The sequence below is a fragment of the Caloenas nicobarica genome, chromosome 18 (assembly GCF_036013445.1).
Source record: "Caloenas nicobarica isolate bCalNic1 chromosome 18, bCalNic1.hap1, whole genome shotgun sequence".
Classification (NCBI taxonomy): domain Eukaryota; kingdom Metazoa; phylum Chordata; class Aves; order Columbiformes; family Columbidae; genus Caloenas; species Caloenas nicobarica.
In genome coordinates, this window is record NC_088262.1 from 12517585 (window position 1) to 12523627 (window position 6043).

Sequence of the window (6043 nt, forward strand, 5' to 3'; positions counted from 1 at the left end):
CGGGGCCGGGCCGAGCCGGGCTGGGCTGAGCCGGGCCGAGCCGGGCCGGGCCCGCCGCCCCTGCGCGGCTCCGCGCCTCCGCCTGCGTTCCGCGCCCCCCGCTCCGCACCGCCCCGCGCCGCCCCCGGCCGCGGCGGCGATGGGAAATGTAGTCTGGAGCCGCCCGCCCTGGAGGGCTGTGCCGGGCAGGTGGGGGCCGTGCAGCGGGCCTGGCCCCGAGCATCCCCCAGCGTCCCCTGGCATCCCCCCAGCGTCCCCTGGCACGGCCCCAGCGTCCCCTGGCATTCCTTGGCATCCCCAGCATCCCCCCGGCAGTCCCCTAGGACCCCCTTGCCATCTCCCCCAGCAGTCCCCATCGCTGCTCTCCAAAGCCCTGCGGATTTGGGTCAGTCAGGGCTGTGGCAGGTTTAAGCAGCAACTCACTGCTGCGCGTCCCTAGACGTGAAGAAATTGTTGGCCCTGCGGGTGGTGAGAGCCTGGCCCAGGTCACCCAAAGAGGTGGTGGCTGAACCATCCCTGGAGACATCCCAGGCCAGGCTGGACGGGGCTCTGAGCAACCTGAGCTGGTGCAGATGTCCCTGCTCATGGCAGGGGGAGCACTGGGGGAGCTGGGAAGGGCCCTGCAACCCAAACTGTTCTTTGATTCTATGGGAGGAGCAGGAGCCTGCCTGCAGCCTGCGGGCAGGGCAGCAGGAGCTGGTCCCAGCTGGGACAGGGCTGGGGTGGCTGGGACGTCACCACCCAGCTGCTCCGTGTCTGCTCTGCAGACCCCGAGAGGAAGGAGGGGTGATGCTCGCCCCAGTACCATCACCCCAGTTGCCTTCCACAGCGCTGAGCCCGCCCGTACTGGCATCATTCCCAGTTTAAAGGATGCTTGATTGATTTAGCTTCTCTGTAGTTTCTTGGTGTGGAATAAAAATCTCTTAGGCACTGATCTCTGTGACCTGCTTAGCAAAAGCCCCACTAACACTCTCTGAAGGCACCTGCATCCTCTCCATCCCACTCTCCCCATCCTGCATCTGGATCCGACCCTCAGAGATGCACTCGGAGGGCAGTGCTGCCCACAGTGCTGTGCAAGCAGCCGCTCTCTCCCACAGCAGCAGTCAGGCTCGGGCAGCAAGAGCACTCGGGCAGCCCCTGCACCGGGCTGCAAGTTCCACTTTGAAACCCTGCTACCTCCAGACATTTTCCATATGTCCATGTTTCACTCTGCTAAAACGGGGTCAGGAAACCCACGCTCACTGTTGGACCCTTGAAGCATCTGCTCCGTCACAGCCCCTCAGCCCTTGGTCTCAATCTTCCTGTCTGCGAAATGAGGCTAGAAAGGTGCTCCCAGGATTTTTACATCCTCTTCTAGGACTGACGGGATTTTCCGGTAGCCAGCAGCTCACACGAGTTTCTAGGGGCACTGTCAATCATCCCCCAAAATAGGATGGCAGGATGCTGCAGCTGCTATTTCGGTCAGTCCAAACAAATCCCCGAAATAGCATTTCCCCTGCCAGCTCCAGGGCGATGCTTGGTGCAGGCAGGGCACGCCACCCACCAGGCGCATGGAGGGCGGACGATGCACGCTGGGCACAGAGGCATTTGTGGGGCACAATTCCTTAAATAAATGATCCAGCCTCAGCCGTTCTCCTTCCAGCTCTCCGAAAACCCAGGGAAAAAAGAGAAAACAATGCTCATCTAATAGAAAGATCTAAGAAATTCTGCATTAACAGAGAAGAACAAAGCTGCCCTGGGTGGTCCATGCTGGGCGTAGCACTTGCTCGCTCCTCACGTTGTGCTGTGACCCTCTCCTCCCCCTCTACTCGGTGCCATCTGAGGACATTCCCAAGCTTTTTGGGGTTTTACATTATTTGTAAAATAATGGTCCTTCCTCCCCATTACGATTTTCTTGCAAAACCCACGCCCGCAGGCAGCACCACACCGCGCCTCCCTGGTCCCTGTTTTGGGCAGCTGCCTGAACTGCCTCTCGCAAGCTCCTCAAGCCAGACCGAGCTGTCTCTCCCATCCAGCCCCCACCACCTCAGCGTTGTTGAACCTCCAAGATCAGATAGCGTCGGCCCAGATGGGTCCGAGCCAATTAGCATCAAAGCAACTCATTTTAGTGGAAAACCATATGATAGTTAACAGCACTGACGTGAACTGGGCACTGGCCCAGTCGCCCCTACCCGCAGGTCCAGCACAGGCTCCTCCTGACCCACATCCATCACTTTGTGACCTGACCTGCTCCCAGAACACATCACGAGCAAACGTCACATCCCATCAAGCCTCTTCTTGGGCTTTGGTGGGTGCTGAGCTTGGGCTATGTGGTGTAGGAAGAGCAATAGCTCCTGTTGTACTGATGACAGCCCTGGGGGTCCGGGGATGCTCTCTCCCAGCAGCAATGAAGCTGATGTCCTTTCTGCAGGGCAATAAGTTCTTCTGTGAAAGGCCTTTAATCATATTCCCCTGTTTTCTGTTCCAGGAGGCAGAGATAACAAAGGCCATGATGGAAGCGGTGCCTCTGCAATCCCCACAGCAGGAAAACAGGAGGAAAGGGAGGTGGGGAGCCAGGGAATCATAGAGTCATTTTCTTTGGAAGAGACCCTCCAGATCATCAAGCCCAACCATTAACCCAACCCTGGCACTACCCCATGTCCCTTAGAACCTCAACTCCGTGTCTGTTCAGCCCCTCCAGGGATGGTGACTCCACCACTGCCCTGGGCAGCCTGTTCCAATGCCCGACAGCCCTTTCCAGGAAGAAATGCTTCCCAATATCCAACCTCAACCTCCCCTGGGGCAACCTGAGGCCATTTCCTCTCATCCTATCACTTGCTACATGGGAGAAGAGACCAACCCGACAGCTCCCAGTGAGGTCCCATCCCTCATCATTTGGTTTGCTGGTACCTGCCTGCTGCAGGCAAACCTGGCCGAACCCAGCTGGCACTCACCATCCTGACCATTACCAAATCCCTGTGGCTGAGCTGCTGCTGGAACTCAAACCTTCATCCTACAAAGGGCACCGCTGCCCAAACACCAGGAGGCACCAGACTCTGCTTTCTGGTTTATTCCTGTGCAAGTGTAAATAACAATTTGGACCCAAAGAAGCCCAAAGGAGCACATTCCCAAGAAGCAGGGCTTTGCCGCCATGCCTGTGCTGCATCCCTCTGCTCCCCACGCCTGCTCAGATCTGGCTGCTGCCGCCTGGCACGCTGCCGTGCCCCGGAGCTGCTCCACCAGGGAAGGGCAGCTCTGCTCCACCTGCCATCTGCTCACCTGGCTCCACGGCGCCTGTCCTGCCGTGTCACATATGGCACCGGAGCTGCCCCTTTTTGGACGGGTAATGAGAGATGCTGCTGCTTGGGGCCATGCTAGTGGCTCTCGCAGAGGGTCCGGCTCATGGGTCCCTCCTGCAGGGATCCCATCCTGCTCACCTGTGGCTGATGGTGACAGATGCTGGGGGTTAAATCCCCTGGGAGAGAGGAACTGGCTGACACACAGATGTGGCCAGAGCCCCTTGTCCCCACCCCAAAGCCATATGGGTTGGTCATGCAGGTGCGCAGGGCACAGCGAACCCCACTCTGCCCTCCCCGGCCGGAGGGAAGGGGCAGGGAGCCCCGAGCCCAAAACCAGGACCTGTTACCCATTAGAGAAACACAGAGGAAGATTTTTGCTGGCAAATCCCCGGCAGACCTGCTCCCTGTACCCAGGCAGTGTGCTGTCCCATCTGCAGGGACACGGTGCCAGTGCCAGGTCACCAGCCTGGCTCCGGGCTGCGTTGCTCCCAGATGTGCTCGGGAGGGCATAAGCATCGCACTCAGCTGCGTTGAGTGCAAGTGCTATTTTTCCCCGTTCTTGGAATTAACATATATTAATGAGGTTTATAGATGTGGTGAAAACACACACACTCAGAGCAAAGGAATGGCGTGCCCTGGGTAAGGACATGACCTGTTTGCAAGGTGGCAGAGGAGGAGGGAGGGATTTTTTTCTCTGTAATTATTGCAGGAATGGTGAACAGCAGGATAGGAAGGTTTCAGGTCAGTGCAGCTGTTCTAAGAAATCCCATGTATTTTACATCCTTTAAGTGATTTTCATAACAACTCACATCCCCGCTGGGATGCCCATCTCACTAACAGGGAAAATGGGAGCATGGTTATGGCTCAGCTAATTTTCCACGTGTACAGCACAATATTTCCTCTCTCCAAACATTTTTGGATGGTACTTGGGCTCCTGGCATGTTCTCCTTGCCAACCCCCACTGGAAATCATCTTGTTTAACAATAGAGCCATGTTTACAAGGAACTGGGATCAGGACCAGTGCAAGTGGTGCTATTAGGAGCAAGGGTGCAGAGAGAGCAGCAGGATCCTTTTCTGGAGTGATTTGGAGCACAGAATTGCATCTTTTGTCCATAATCCAGACCTAGTACCAGCAGCACAAACTGATCCTTCCTGCTGCAGCCAGCCTTGCTCCCGAGGGAATTACAGGGAGAGGCTAATGCTGTGTAATTAAGCAAGTGGTGGGGCGCCTGGTGCGGCTGTAAATCCACCACATTCACCCCTCGCTCCTCATGCCCAGCCGCGTCTGACACACATCAGACAGGCAGCACGAGGAAGAGGGGAAAGATTAAAAATTAAAACATTATAGGAAAGTTCAATCACTTTTTTTTTTTTTTTTCAATCGCAAGCACGGTTTGAGATCATTTCCCATGGTGGGGATGAATTTCCACCCCTTGGTGATTCACCCGGCTCATTTGATTTACCGTGCGGCGGCAGGGCTGTACATGCACCCACAGACCAGGACAACGCTCTGTGTCTCCGGTCAAGTATTAATAGATATTTGGGCTGTCTTCATGCCCGGCTTGCCCAGTTGAGTGACCTTCAGGGCATGCCTGCCTCTGATGTGCATCGCTTTGGAACAGGGTTGATCCTGCAGGCACTTCAAACACAGTCTTTGTTTGCCTTCTGTGCAAACTCTAATTAACGGGCAAAACATCTGTCTCTTTTTTTTTGGTTTCTGACCACTGAAGGAATCAAAATAAAGGCTAGCAGTCCCTGATTAACCATTACCCTTTCCACGAATGTTCCCAATGCTGGGATCATGCTCTGCTCTCCTTTGCCACTGCTGCACAGATCACCCGCTCTTGCCACTGTATTAAAAATAAGCCATGGTAGGACTAAAAGCAAGCTGATGATGATATTATTGAATGCAAATGGGAATTTTTTTATCTTCTTGCTGGAATTATGTTTTCCTATCTGGCAAGACAGGAGGCAGGAGCACTTGCCCACCTCTCCCAGTTGCAGCAGGACCTAGAGAAGTCACAGAATCACAGAAGGGTTTGGGTTGAAGGGACCTCCCCAGCCCCCCCAGTGCCCCCCCTGCCACGAGCAGGGACGTCTGCACCAGCTCAGGTTGCTCAGAGCCCCGTCCAGCCTGGCCTGGGATGTCTCCAGGGATGGTTCAGCCACCACCTCTCTGGCCAACCTGGGCCAGGCTCTCACCACCCTCAGGGCAACAATTTCTTCTTCATGTCCAGCCTGAATCTCCCTCTTTTAGTTTGAAACCATCACTCCTTATCCTGTCGCAAAAGCTCTGGAACCAAACCAAACCCATTTTTATTACTGAAACAAATCAAATCGTAACTCTCCGAGATGCTGGGACAGTTCTGGGTTGGTCAGTGGTGTAAAACTGGATTTTCTTGAGGGATCCCACAGCGAACTCTAGAAACAATGCCCCAGGAGTGTGAAAGGGGCTTTAGCATCACACTGCCTTGGAGCTACATCCCAGCAAGAGGAGATGACAGCGACGACAAATGACATTCACCCTATAATTACGGCCAGACTCCAATGCAGTAAGTACTGCTGCATTATTAAGAGCAACCAAAAATACTCCCAGCTTAGCCATTGGCTGGCCTGAGCTGTGCAGCAAGCGGCTGCCGGGGCTGTCTCACCCCTGTGCTTGCACAGGGGAAAGGGAGAGAGGTTCAAATGGTTTGCAGCTGTCTTTGCACATCCTTCATTCTGCACAGTTGAGGCCCCAGGGTGAGCAGAGCACTTCCAGAGCC